The 15,035-nt window shown below is 49.7% G+C and overlaps 1 protein-coding gene across 3 annotated transcripts in view; it reads left to right on the top strand.

Moving 5' to 3' along the window:
- The window catches only part of LOC144605387 (monocarboxylate transporter 1-like), an 89,164-nt gene that overhangs the window by 42,758 nt on the left and 31,371 nt on the right, over positions 1–15,035 (top strand). Inside the window, exon 1 of one of the 3 annotated variants that reach the window (XM_078420555.1) lies at positions 9,762–9,855. The exons of the other annotated variants lie outside the window; for them this stretch is intronic. The gene's annotated coding sequence lies outside the window, so the exon portion shown is untranslated. Of the gene's footprint in view, positions 1–9,761; positions 9,856–15,035 lie in introns of those variants that run through there. 3 annotated transcript variants of the gene reach the window in all.

Consider the following 15,035-nt stretch of genomic DNA (forward strand, 5'->3'; position numbering starts at 1 on the left):
CTGAGTTACTCTCCCTCTCTCCCTCCCCCCCCCCCTCTCCCCTCCCCCTCTCCCCTCCCCCTCTCCCCTCCCCTTCTCCTCTCCCCCCCTCTCTCTCCCCCCTCTCTCTCCCCCCTCTCCTCTCCCCCCTCTCACCCCCTCTCTCTCCCTCTCTCCCCCTCTCTCTCTCTCCTCTCTCTCTGTGCCTTTCTCTCTGTCTGTGTCTCTCTCTCTATCCCTCTGTCTCTCTCTACCTCTCTCTGTGCCTCTCCCTCTCTCTCGTGTTTGGGAAGGTCTTGTTGTGATGGGAGTGGGCCGTGATGTGATGTTGGCGTTGCCTCTGCTTTGTCTGCGAGGTGCTGGCTGCCCGGGGGGGGGGGGGGGGGAGGGGAGGGGAGGGGGGCAGGAGACCAGGAGACCCCCAGGCCAGGGAGGGAGGGAGGGTTAGTACCCGGGCTGGGCTGAGCTTGCCCCAGCCCCCCCCCCCCCCCCTGGCCCAAGCCCCCCCCCCCCCCTGGCCCAAGCCCCCCCCCCCCCCCCCCTGGCCCCAGCCACCCCCCCCACTGGCCCCAGCCCCCCCCCCCCCCTGGCCCCAGCCCCCCCACTGGCCCCAGCCCCCCCCCCTGGCCCCAGCCCCCCGCTGGCCCCAGTCCCCCCCCTGGCCCCAGCCCCCCCCCTGGCCCCAGCCCCCCCCCTGGCCCCAGCCCCCCCCCCCCCTGGCCACAGCCCCCCCCCCCTGGCCACAGCCCCCCCCCCCCCTGGCCCCAGTCCCCCCCCTGGCCCCAGCCCCCCCCCCTGGCCCCAGCCCCCCCCCTGGCCACAGCCCCCCCCCTGGCCCCAGTCCCCCCCCTGGCCCCAGCCCCCCGCTGGCCCCAGCCCCCCCCCCCCTGGCCCCAGCCCCCCCCCTGGCCCCAGCCCCCCCCCTGGCCCCAGCCCCCCCGCTGGCCCCAGTCCCCCCGCTGGCCCCAGCCCCCCCCCTGGCCCCAGTCCCCCCCCCCCCCCTGGCCCCAGCCCCCCCGCTGGCCCCAGTCCCCCCGCTGGCCCCAGCCCCCCCCCCTGGCCCCAGTCCCCCCCCCCCCCCTGGCCCCAGCCCCCCCCCTGGCCCCAGCCCCCCCGCTGGCCCCAGTCCCCCCCCCCCCCCCCCCCGGCCCGCACCATGTAGCAGTGTCTGGGGCCGCTCTGGTCACCGCATCTTGGCGCTACAAGCGCGCCTTCAGCTTCAACTATTCTTCCCTTCTCCAAAAGTTTCAAAAGGCTGGCTGTCTGGCTGAACGCGGCTTCCTGCTCGCTGCTCATCCGGCCACGTGTAAACTATGGCTCTGGGCACCCGCAGTGTGTGCTCGCATCCCACGGCAGGTCTGTGACTGAGACTGGGGCAGAGTTGGCGCTGGAGGAGCGGGCAACTCACTGGGCAGCGTGGTGTGTGTGTGTGTGTGGGAGGCAACTGTGGATGAGGGGTTAAACCAGAGACACACACACACAAAGCTGGAGCAACTCCCACACACAAAGCTGGAGTAACTCCAACACACAAGGCTGGAGTAACTCACACACACAAAGCTGGAGTAACTCCAACACACAAACACTGCAATAACAGGCAGCATCTCTGGAGAGAAGGTTCAGGTCGAGACCCTGGTCCTCCCTGATCTACTCTAGCTCTTTGTGTCTTAACTTGGCAGGACTGATGGTCCTGATGGAGGGAGGGATGTTGCACTTGTATCAGTCGTTGGTGAGGCCACATTTAGAGCATTGTATAAGAAAACAACTGCAGATGCTTGTTGTGATATTGCAAGGACTACTTTGTTGTATCACAAGGACTACTTTGTTTGCCTGTGTAGTAACATGTATATAAGAGAATGAGTGGATTAGGTGGCCACTCTGGTTCCAGGTGGCCATGGGAATAAACAGCCTGGATTTAAGCTCCAGCATTCTAACCTTTCAAACACGTGTACTTGTGGTCCGTCCAGAGTCATAACAAAAGTACAAAGTACCACGAAGTACAACAATGCTGGTACAAATCGAAGGTATTTATTCACAAAATGCTGGAGTAACTCAGCGGGTCAGGCAGCATCTCAGGAGAGAAGGAATGGATGACGTTTCGGGTCGAGACCCTTCTTCAGACTTTAGAGCATTGTGTTCAGTTCTGGGCACCGTGTTTATAGGAAAGATGTTGGCAAGCTGGGAAGGGTACAGGGGAAGATGTATGAGGATGTTGCCAGGACTCGAGGGCCTGAGCTATAGGAGAGGTTGAGTAGGGTGGGACATTATTCCTTGGAGTGCAGGAGACGAGGGGTTGATCTGGTGGTTTGCTGTGGATGATGGGCTAAGTTGACATCATGGATAATAGGAGATTGGTGGTTTGTTGAAGGTTTTAAGTAGGCTAGCTGATTATGGAGAATTTGTGTTTATTGGTACTAAGTCAGATATACTGAGCAGAGTTGATTCTTGGTTTGATGTGCTGGGGTCAGTTTGTGGTTGGTCAGATATACCGACGGTGAGAACCAGAGATTGATCAAATGTACTGGCATTGAGAGTTGTTGCTCTATTGGGTTAGACTATCCTTGATCGGAGATAGACACAAAAAGCTGGAGATGAGGAAGAACTTTTTCAGTCAGAGAGTGGTGAAGGTGTGGAATTCTCTGCCTCAGAAGGCAGTGGAGGCCAGTTCGTTGGATGCTTTCAAGAGAGAGCTGGATAGAGCTCTTAAGGATAGCGGAGTGAGGGGGTATGGGGAGAAGGCAGGAACGGGGTACTGATTGAGAGTGATCAGCCATGATCGCATTGAATGGCGGTGCTGGCTCGAAGGGCTGAATGGCCTACTCCTGCACCTATTGTCTATTGTCTAACTCAGCTGGACAGGCAGCGTCTCGGGAGAGAAGGAATGGGTGACGTTTCATGTCGAGACTCTTCTTCAGATCGGACTTTGCTGGCTTTACCTTGCACTAAACGTTATTCCCTTATCATGGATCTGTACACTGTAAATAGCTTGATTGTAATCATGGATTGCCTTTCTGCTAACTGGATAGCACGCAACAAAAAGCTTTTCGCTGTGCATCAGTACAAGTGGCAATAAACTAAACTGAAACAATAGTTAAGATAGTGAACACTGGGAAGAATGAATGTTTGGGGGGGCATTGGTAAGAGTTGGTACTCGTCAGATTGATGAGAATGGTTGGGGAGCTGGCAGTGGGAGAGAGTTGGTTATCAGTTAGGGAGGATTAGGGGAAAGTTTTATTATGTGAACAGGATCAAGATACAAATTGTTTAGACAATTCAGGGAAGATTTGATGCTTAGGGGTGGGTGTTGGGGAAGGAAATTCAGTGCAGCGTTGTCCTTGGTCAAGAGCTGGATATGTAGACAGTTTTAATGTATTTTGACACTGCTGCAGGTATATTAACATTACTGAAAATGCATTTTGTACTGGGGAAATGGGTGATTGACTTTGGATGGGGCTGCAAGGTTAGGAATGTCAACTTCAGATCATTTGATGTACTCACAAGGAACTGCAGATGTTAGTTTACGAAAAAAAGACACAAAGTGCTGGAGAACATGACGAAGAGTCCCAACCCGAAATGTCGCCTATTCGTGTTCTCCAGCGATGCTCCTTGACCTGCTGAGTTACTCTAGCACTTTGTGTCTTTGTGAGACTGTTTTATGTGCTCCTTTCCCTGGACATGTTCAGATATAATCTGTGGGGATTAGATCTATTTTGGGAGTTGGTGAGAAGGCGATGTCCACATTGCAGCTTCATGTGTGAACTTCAGCAATACAGTCTGCTAAACAGTTGCTGGATATATTGAGGCACAACAAATCGCAGATGCTGGGATCTTGTGCAAAACACAAAGTGCTAAAAGAACTCAGCTGGTCAGGTAGCATCTGTGGAGGAAATGGACAAATGATGATTTCAGTCAAGACACATTTCATGCTAATAGAAGTAGTGGGGGTGGGGGTGGGGTGGGGGGGGGGGGGTAGAAAGCTGGGAAAGAGAGGTGGGGTGGGACAAAGCCTAGCAAGTGCAAGTGAGGTGGGGTGATCAGCAGATGAGTGGAGTAAGTGACAACGGCTAGAGATGAAAAGAAGACAAAAGGGTGTTAGATAAGGAGAGGTGAGGAGGAGTGAAACGCAAGGCCGGAGAAAGGGGTATGGGTGGAAGTGGATACGGGAGTGTGTGTGTGAGTTTATGAGGGGGAGGGGGGGGTCACAGTAATGAAAGGAGGGTTAAAGGGGGCTACTTGAAATTGGAGAATTCAATATTCATATTGTTGTGTTGTAAACTTCCCAGGTGGCCAATGAGGAGGTGTTTCTCCTGTTTGCATGTAGCCTCGCTCAGGCAATGGAGGTGGCTAAGGACAGAGGGGGGGATAAGGGAAATGGAGTTTGGTTGGTTCGCAACTTGGAGATCTAGAAGGCCTTGGCAGACAGGGTGCAGGTTTTCTGCAAAATGGTTGCCCAGCAGCGTTTGGTCTTGCTGATGTAAAGGAGGGTACATTGGGAGCAGCAAATGTAATAGAAACATAGAATATAGGTGCAGGAGGAGGCCATTTGGCCCTTCGAGCCAGCACTGCCATTCATTGTGATCATCCACAATCAGTAACCCATGCCTGCCTTCTCCCCATATCCCTTGATTCTGCTAGCCCCTAGAGCTCTATCTAACAGGCAAGGTTTGAAGATGTTCATGTGTATCTCTGCCTCGCCTGAAAGCCTGGAAGGGCTGTGGGGGTCCCTGGATGGAATTGAGAGAGGAAGTGTAAAGACAGATGTTACACCTCCTGCAGAGGAGGGTAACTGTGGATGCTGTGGGTTAGGTGGGAAGGGATGGGTGTTACAGAGGGTTTGGTCTCTACAGAAAGCAGAAAGAGATGGGGATGGGGAGATGTGACAGGCGAGTATATTGCCTCCTCACCACCTGGTGATTGTTGATGGGGGGAGCTCTTCAGTCACTTAGTTTCTCAAACCTGCTTATTCTCACTCCCCCATGGATTACAAGTGATCCTGACTAAGGGTGCGGTGTGTACGGAGTTTGTACGTTCTCCCTGTGAGCACGTGGGTTTTCTATGGGTGCTCTGGTTTTCTCCCACATCCCAAAGACGTGCAGGTTTGTCGGTTCATTGGTTTCTGTAAATTGTCACTAGTGTGTAGGATAGAACTGGTGTGCAGGTGAATGTTGGTCGGCACGGACTCGGTGGGCCAAAGGGATATGTTTCCATGCTGTATCTCTGAACTAAACCACAGTTTCGGGGAGGAGGGATTCCATATTTTCAGTCATTTTGTGTGGAATCTTCATGGCCCCATCCCACCCTCTCTGTACTGAGATAAGTATTCAGATTTTAGATTTAGATTTAGAGATACAGTGCGGAACCAGGTCCTTCGGCCCACCGGGTCCGCGCCGCCCAGCGATCCCCGCACATTAACACTATCCTACACACACTAGGGACAGTTTTTTTTACATTTGTCCAGCCAATTAACCTACATACCTGTACGTCTTTGGAGTGTGGGAGGAACCCGAAGATCTCGGAGAAAACCCACGCAGGTCACGGGGAGAACGTACAAACTCCGTACAGATGGCGCCCGTAGTCAGGATCGAACCTGAGTCTCCGGCGCTGCATTCGCTGTAAGGCAGCAACTCTACCGCTGCGTCACCGTGCCGCACCAACTAAAGCACAATTAGACCAGTGCAATTATCGGGGTAGTATAATTACCCAGTAATATATACAATATATTAATAGGGGCAGCACAGTGGCACAGCTGTCTCAGTGCCAGAGACCTGGGTTCGATCCCGACCTCGGGGGCTGTTGTGTGCACGTCTTTGCTGCAACCATGTGGGTTCTCTCCGGGTGCTCCGGTTTCCTCCCGTGGGTTTGGAGGTTAATTGGCCTCTTGTAAAATTGCCCGTGTTGTGTAAGGAGTGGATGAGAAAGTTGGGGTAACACAGAAAGTAGTGTGAACGGGTGGTCGGCGTTCACTCAGTGGGCCGAAGGGTCCTTTGCCATGCTGTGTCTCTGAACTAAACTAAAGTGGAGAGATGGGCTCACAATGAGATGGGGGGGGCAGGATAGTGAAGAATGTGGCAGGAATTACAGTGCTGGTTTAGGACGATTGTTAGATATTGATGCTGGATATTGGACCAGGATAGGAAATCAGCCATGATTATGTTGAGAGGCCGAGCAGATGGACATAGAAACATAGAAAATAGGTGCAGGAGTAGGCCATTCGGCCCTTCGAGCCTGCACCGACATTCAATATGATCATGGCTGATCATCCAACTCAGTAACCCGAAACCTGCCTTCTCTCCATACCCCCTGATCCCTTTAGCCACAAGGGCCACATCTAACTCCCTCTTAAATATAGCCAATGAACTGGCCTCAACTACCTTCTGTGGCAGAGAATTCCATAGATTCACCACTCTCTGTGTGAAAAAACCGTTCTCATTTCAGTCCTAAAAGACTTCCCCCTTATCCTTAAACTGTGACCCCTTGTTCTGGACTTCCCCAACATCGGGAACAATCTTCCTGCATCTAGCCTGTCCAACCCCTTAAGAATTTTGTAAGTTTCTATAAGATCCCCCCTCAATCTTCTAAATTCCAGCGAGTACAAGCCGGGTCTATCCAGTCTTTCTTCATATGAAAGTCCTGCCATCCCAGGACCTGCTTTCATTTAATGTAGCAATACAGCGCGGAAACAAGCCCTTCGGCCCACCGACATGTTTAAAATGGCACATACTCTATAGCTACAAGAAAGATTACATTCTGAATAGAGTCACAGAGTCATACAGTGTGGAAACAGGCACTTTGGCCCATCATGGGCAAGTTTGCCTTTGGTTTATTGAGTTTAGTTTAATTACTAAACCAAACTCAATACACTAAACTCAAACTTGCCCATACCAACCAGCATGTCCCATCTACACTATTACCCACCTGCCTGTGTTTGGCTCATCTCCTTTGAAACCTATCCTATCCACACACCTGCCCAGATGTTTTTTTAAAAAGTTCCCCCACAGCCTCCTATTAAATCTTACCGCCCCCCCCCCCCTTAAATCTATGTTCTCTGGTTCTTGATTCCCTACTCTGGGTAAAAGACTATGTGCATTCCTCTCATGATCTTGTACACCTCTATAAGATCACCCTCTCCTCCTCCTGCACTCCAAGGAATAATGTCCCAGCCTGCTCAACCTCACCCTCTAGCTCGGATCCTTGAGTCCTGGCAACATTCTCGTAATTTTTCTCTGCACATTTCACAGCATAACAAACTCTTTCCTATTACAGGGTGTCCTAAACTGAACACAATACTCCAAATGTGGCCTCAACAATGTCTTGTACAACTGTGACATAGCCTCCCAAATTCTAGACTCGATACTCTGACTGATGAAGGCCAATGTGCTGAAAGCGTTTCTTGACCACCCCTATCGACCTGTGACGCCACTTTCAAGAAACTATGCACCTACACTTCTAGATCCCTCTGCTCTGCAATACTGCACAGAGCCCTACCATTCACTGTGTAGGTCCTGCCCCATGTTTGACTTCCCAAAATGCAACACCTCGCACTTCTCTGTATCAACCATTCCTCATGCCCAACTGATCAAAATCCTGCTGCAATTTTTAACAACCATCTTCCCTGTCTACAATACCACCCACTGCAGTGTCATCTATAAAAGTACTGCTCATGCCTTGTACTTTCTCATACAATGAACTTTGAATGGTCCCAGATAACTGTTGTCACTTGAAGGGTTGTTGGAAACGTTGAATGCTTTTCCACAGGGAATGTGATGGGGCCTGCATCCTTTAAAGGAAAAATATAAACAGTCGAAGAAGAGGAAAATTGTGAAAGCTTTGGGCAGTGAGATTAATATTGACTTGCTGCTGTGAAAAGCCTTTATACATGCACCGGGTTAAATGGCTACTTCAACCCTCTTTGTTGGAAGCAACTTAACGTTGCAGCATCCTACGCCTGACATGAATATCGATACTGTACAAGATGCGTGTATGTGTACAGGGATAGAGAATAGACAATAGATGCAGGAGGAGGCCATTTGGCCCTTCGAGCCAGCACCGCCATTCAATATGATCATGGCTGATCATTCTCAATCAGTACCCCGTTCCTGCCTTTACCCCGTTCCTGCCTTCTCCCCATACCGCCTGACTCCGCTATCCTTAAGAGCTCTATCTAGCTCAGATTCCGCAGGTTAGAACACGGTTCCATTCCCGAGAAATCTTTACCACCCAGAATGATCGTAAATTGAAAATGAATACTGTACGGGTGAGGATGAGAGTAACCGGGTTGTTGGAGCGAGCAGGCAGGGGAAGAACAGCTGCCAACCGGTCTGACTGACTCAGTGAGTGAGTCTGCACTCAGCGCAGCTTGGCGTGACCCACCCCCTGATTGTTGCTGCTCGTGGGGGTGGGGCAATGGGGAGAGAAGGTCATAAGGTTTTAAGGCATGTGAGTAGAATTAGGCCATTCGGCCCATCAAGCCTACTCCGCCATTCAGTCATGACTGATCGATCTCTCCCTCCTAACCCCATTCTCCTGCCTTCTCCCCATAACCCCTGACACCTGTACTAATTAAGAATCTATCTATCTCTGTCTTAAAAATATCCACAGCCTTCTGTGGCAAAAAATTCCACAGATTCACCGCCCGCTGACTAAATAAAGTTCTCCTCATTTCCTTCCTAAAAGAACGTCCTTTAATTCTGAGGCTATGACCTCTTGTCCCAGACTCTCCCACTGGTGGAAACATCCTCTCCACATCCACTCTATCCAAGCCTTTCACTATTCTGTATGTTTCAATCAGGTCCCCCCTCATTCTTCTGAACTCCAACGAGTGCATGCCCAGTGCCGACAAACGTTCATCATAGGTGAACCCACTCATTCCTGGGATCATTCTTGTAACCCTCCTCGGGACCCTCTCCAGGGCCAGCACATCCTTCCTCAGATATTATAAGAAAATAACTGCAGATGCTGGTACAAATCGAAGGTATTTATTCACAAAATGCTGGAGTAACTCAGCAGGTCAGGCAGCATCTCAGGAGAGAAGGAATGGGTGACGTTTCGGGTCGAGACCCTTCTTCAGACTGATGTCAGGGTGGCGGGACAAAGGAAGGATATAGGTGGAAACAGGAAGATGGAGGGAGATATGGGAAGGGGGAGGGGAAGGGAGGGACAGAGGAACTATCTAAAGTTGGAGAAGTCAATGTTCATACCACTGGGCTGCAAGCTGCCCAGGTGAAATATTAGGTGCTGTTCCTCCAATTTCTGGTGGGCCTCACTATGGCACTGGAGGAGGCCCATGACAGAAAGGTCAGACTGGGAATGGGAGGGGGAGTTGAAGTGCAGATATGGGGCCCAAAATTGCTCACAATATTCCAAATGTGGACTTGCCAGCGCCTTATAGAGCCTCCACATTACGTCCCTGTTTTTTGTTTACAAGCCCTCTTGAAATAAATGCTAGCATTGAGTTTGCTTTCTTTATTACCGAAAGCAGTATGGGAATGCCACGTTCCACCCAGCCACAGGTACATGCACCCCAGCTGCAGCAAGCACATCCATCCCCATCCATCCCACTGCTCTCCCACGTGCTCATTTATGTGCACGGCATGTCTGTGGGTTGTGCCTTTGTAAACTAAGAAGGATCTGCAGTGGCTGTGGCTTGTGCAGCATTATCATCCCCCCTTAAATCACCTCTGTAAAAGCATTATAATGCTTTCTTTAGAGCTCCTCGTGACATGAGGGAAGATGGTGGAGAGACCCAGAAGGGGAAAGGGTGTGTGGGAAATAACTGCACCGAAGATAGACACAAAATGCTGGAGTAACTCAGCATCTCTGGAGAGGAGGAACGGGTGCTGTTTTCGGTCGAGACCCTTCTTCAGACTTCTTCAGGAAAGAGTGAGTGGCATTGGGAGAAAACATTGGGCGGCACGGTGGCGCAGCGGTAGAGTTGCTGTCTTACAGCGAATGCAGCGCCGGAGACTCAGGTTCGATCCTGATTACGGGCGCCGTCTGTACGGAGTTTGTACGTTCTCCCCGTGACCCGCGTGGGTTTTCTCCGAGATCTTCAGGTTCCTCCCACACTCCAAAGACGTGCCGGTTTGTAGGTTAATTGACTGGGTAAAATGTAAAAATTGTCCCTAGTGTGTGTAGGATAGTGTTAGTGTGCGGGGATCGCTGGGCGGCGCGGACACGGTGGGCAGAAGGGCCTGTTTCCGCGCTGTATCTCTAAATCTAAAAAAAAAGAAAAATCTAACAGAGAGAAAGTTGGAAAGATAGAGGAGGGGGAGACTGGAGAGAGTGTTGGTGACAGAAAGAAAAAGACAGAGAGTGCAGCAGATCAAAAGATGGAGCTTCACAAAATAAGAGGGAGAAAGAAATGTTTCTGATGGAACAATTAGGAAGAAGCCAACCCACGTGAATGTCCATTGGAGCCTTCACCTGTGCATGTGAGAGTTACCAGGTACTGACCTTTCATCTGATACTTAGATTCCAACAAAGTTCTGAATTTAGACAACAAATGCCGGAGTAATTCAGCGGGACAGCCAGCATCTCTGGAGAGGAGGAATGGGTGACGTTTCAGGTCGAGACCCTTCAGACCCTGACCCGCTGAGTTACTCCAGCATTTTGTGTCTATCTTCGGTGTAAACCAGCATCTGCAGTTCCTTCATATACGCAATGTTCTGAATGTGCTGGAGGCATATACATGCTCTGTGCCCTTTATGGGACAGGGAGCGGGAGGAAAGTGCATATAATCACCCAGGTATTTTAATATGGGAGGAAAATTAGGTTATGCTGAGCTTTGATGTTTCCATTGGACATTTAGACAGCTAACATGCACAGTCTTGGCTCAGGATTTTTAATCTTGGAAGTGTGATAAGGTTAGGTGGAGATGCTGCAATGAATGGTTAAAAGCCTACAAATGGTTTGAAGGTTCACAAAAAAGTACAGCATCTCATATTTTGCTTGGGCATCTTACTGAATGCATGAATATTAATTTCTCTAACTTCACATAACCCTTGCATCCCCTCTCCCCATCCCTCCCCCACCCTAGTCGTACCAGCTTCAAAGTCGTCTTGTTGAGTCTCATTGTAACCTGTTTTCACCCAGCCCACAGCTAACAATGGCCTATTTCCTTTATCAGCGTTACTGTTTTGCGTATCTTTCATTCATTTGTTCTACATCTCTCCACATCACCGTCTATATCTCTCGTTTCCCTTTCCCCTGACTCTTAGTCTGAAGGAGGGTCTCGACCTGAAACGTCACCCATTCCTTTTCTCCAGAGATGCTGTCCGACCGCTAAGTTACTCCAGCTTTTGGTGTCTATCTTCGGTTTAAACCAGCATCTGCACGTCCTTTCCTGCACAATTATAAATGTATACAAATAGATATTATTCATCGCTGAACTAAGTGGGAAATAGGAACTGTGTAAAGATAAACAATCCACTCCGATGTAGAACCAAACAAAAAAAGTTTGTTGACCTCCAGCTATCGACGTCACAGGAGTGCAGTCTAAGGTAATGCTGTGTCTTTGTGTTCTGGGGCTGTCTGTAGCCTTGAGGCAGTAAACAATGCCTTCGATCAGCTCCTTCACCCAAGGTGGATTTTGCACATTCTGCTCAACTGACTCTTTTATCAAGCTCAGCGGTATGAACATTGACTTCTCCAACTTTAGATAGTTCCTCTGTCCCTCTCTTCTCCTCCCCCTTCCCAGTTCTCCCTCTATCTTCCTGTCTCTACCTATATCGGGCGGCACGGTGGCGCAGCAGTAGAGTTGCTGCCTTACAGCGAATGCAGCGCCGGAGACTCCGGTTCGATCCTGACTACGGGTGCTGTCCGTACAGAGTTTGTACCTTCTCCCCGTGACCTGCGTGGGTTTTCTCCGAGATCTTCGGTTTCCTCCCACACTCCAAAGACGTACAGGTTTGTAGGCTAATTGGCTTGGTAAATGTAAAAATTGTCCCTAGTGGGTGTAGGATAGTGTTAGTGTGCGGGGATCGTTTGGTGGCGCGGACCTGGTGGGCCGAAGGGCCTGTTTCTGCGCTGTATCTCTAAATATAAATCTATGTCCTTCCTTTGTCCCGCCCCCCTGACATCAGTCTGAAGAAGGGTCTCGACCCGAAACGTCGCCCATTCCTTCTCTCCTGAGATGCTGCCTGACCCGCTGAGTTACTCCAGCGTTTTGTGAAATAAATACCTTCGATTTGTACCAGCATCTGCAGTTATTTCCTTACACTTTTATCAAATGTTTCACTTTGCAGAAATATTGACATACTCAGGGATTGCCACAACTCTGTTACCACCATAGTTAATCTGTAGTTACCTTGTGTTTCATCTGCACAGTCAGACCCCATTCGTTTTGGGCTAGTAGGGGAATGGGGAAGGGTGTAGACAGCATGGATGTAAATAGCATGCTCCTGCAGGAGTCCCCTCTGCCCATCTCCTGTTGCTCATATTTTACAGTAACTGATTCTGTACGCTAACTTCGTGTGTTCCCTTCGGCCTCTTCCACTTATTTCTGCACCCATCTTTGTTTATTTGCTGCTGCAAATTTTATGGGGTCTTTTTATTTTTCTTTGGTTAACTGCAACAAGGTAATGCATTCGGCAAGAAATCCTTTGCAATGTGATGCTCGAAAATGGCAGGGTGGAAAACCCTGGCTGTTCCAACAGGTGTGCTGGCAATTCTGAAGTCCTAGTTTAGTTTAGTTCAGAGATACAGCGCAGAAGTGGGGCCTTCGGCCCACCGAGTCCACGCCGACCAGCGATCCCCGTACACTAACACTACTCTACACACACTGCGGCCAATTTTTTACATTTGTACCAAGCCAATTAAACTACAAACCTGTATGAATTTGGAGTGTGGGAGGAAACCAAAGATCTCAGGGAAAACCCAAGCAGGTCACGGGGAGAACGTGCAAACTCCACACAGACAAGCACCCGTAGTCGGGATCGAACCTGGGTCTCTGGCGCTGTAAAGCAGCAACTCTACCGCCGTGCCACCGTGCCGGCCTTGTGGCAACTTTTTCAGAGTGAACATTTTTGTTTAGAAGATCACAATGAATGGCGGTGCTGGCTCGAAGGGCCGAATAGCCTCCTCCTGCACCTATTTTCTAAGTTTCTAAGGTTGAAAATTTAAAGACAACATGACAGAGCCCGTTGACTGAATTGGACGGGGTAGAGGCAGAGAGAATCTCTCTCATATTGTACTTCTAAGTCTCTTCACATCCATGTGCTCTCTCTCTCTCTCGCCAAATTCACACTGGTGCAATTTCTGTGCCTCTCTATTTAATTGTTTAGTCATGTTTGTGCAATCAGTGAATGAATTGCATTTATTCAAACATTGCATTCGTAGAAGAAGATGACTGTCCCACTGGGACATTGAGTATCCTGGGAGGGGAACTGTGAGACTGAGGGCCCTGAAGAGGCTTTGGTCTGGATGTCGCTGCAATGTTGGCAGAGAATTCCCAACCTTCTGTTTCCTAAATTGAAGTCTCTACTATACTTGTTGCAGCTTCTGCACATTCCAGTTCATCTGTTTAGACTCTTTCTAAACGGTATTTAGAGTTTAGTTGAGTTTAAAGATACAGCGCGGAAACAGGCTCTTCGGCCCATCGAGTCCGCGCTGCCTAGCGATCCCCGCACATTAACACTATCCTACACGCACTAAGGACAATTTGCACATACACCGCGCCAATTAACGTACATACTTGTACGTCTTTGGAGTGTGGGAGGAAACCGAAGATTCAGCCAGGTTCAGCTCCAACTCCATCATCAAGTTTGCTGATGACACTGTGGTGGTGGGCCTGATCTCCGATAACGATGAGAAGGCCTACCGGGAGGAGGTGGCTGATCTGGCACTCTGGTGTCAGGACAATAGCCTCCTCTTGAATGTCACAAAAACTAAGGAGCTGATTGTGGACCTTAGAAGGGCTCAACATCCGAGGATGTACACGCCACTGGAGATAAATGGGTCTACTGTGGATAGAGTGAGCAGCTTTAAATACTTGGAAGTCCACATCACAGAGGATCTGACATGGACAACGCACATTGCCGCACTGGTGGGTAAGGCAAAGCAGCGCCTTTCTCACCTTTGAGATTTGAGGAAATTTAGAGTGTCTCTCTCAGGATCCTTCAATGCTTCTACTCTGGGGCTGTAGAGAGCATCCTGTCCGGCAACATCACAGTCTGGTTTGGGAACAGCTCTGCCCAGGACAGGAAGGCCCTGCAGAGAGTAGTGCGTTCGGCAGGGTCCCTCCTGCAGGACCTATACATCAGGAGGTGCAGATCCAGAGTCAGCAACATTATGAGGGACCCCTACCACCCCAGCAACGGATTGTTCCAGCTGCTACAGTCAGGCAAACGCCTCCGCTGTCACGCTGTGAAAACGGAGAGGATGAGATGGAGTTTCTTCCCACAGGCCATCAGGACTGTTATCTCTCATATCACCAGGGACTAATTTAATTTACTGTATTAATTTATTTTTTTGTGTTAAAATTGTTGTTTTCTATTCTGTTTTGTAGTTTAGCACAATCTGGAGGCGTTGCCACTTTCATTTCACTGCACGTCTTGTATATGTATGTGACAAATAAACGACTTGACTTGACTTGATCTCTGGGAAAACCCACGGGGAGAACGTACAAACTCCGTACAGACAGCACCCATAGTCGGGATCTGTTCTGTTAACGGTATTCTGATAACTAAACATTGATTTTTTAATTCTATTTCTCAAGCTCCTAAATTCCTTCGTCAAAGCTCGCTGCTTGCCCAATTCACTGTCTCTTCCTTATAATAGACTCACAACCTTCCTTTTTATCCAAGCCTTAGGCCATCTGACCTTAATGATCCAAGTATTGTTGAGCTAGGCTGGGAGCCAGCAATTACCTGTGAGGTTTTGGACTTCCTTGTGCCTTCTTTGAAGAAAATGTGATACTGTTGCCAAATGGCAAAGCTAGGGTGGAGCTACCAGGAAAATCAGGGTGGGGCTTGCTCTCTGTTAAAGATTTCCTGGATTTTCAAAAGTTCATGTGATAGGAACAGAATTAGGCCATTCGGCCCATCAAGTCTACTCTGCCATTC

This window comes from Rhinoraja longicauda, chromosome 24 (assembly GCF_053455715.1).
Source record: "Rhinoraja longicauda isolate Sanriku21f chromosome 24, sRhiLon1.1, whole genome shotgun sequence".
Taxonomy (NCBI): Eukaryota; Metazoa; Chordata; class Chondrichthyes; order Rajiformes; family Arhynchobatidae; genus Rhinoraja; species Rhinoraja longicauda.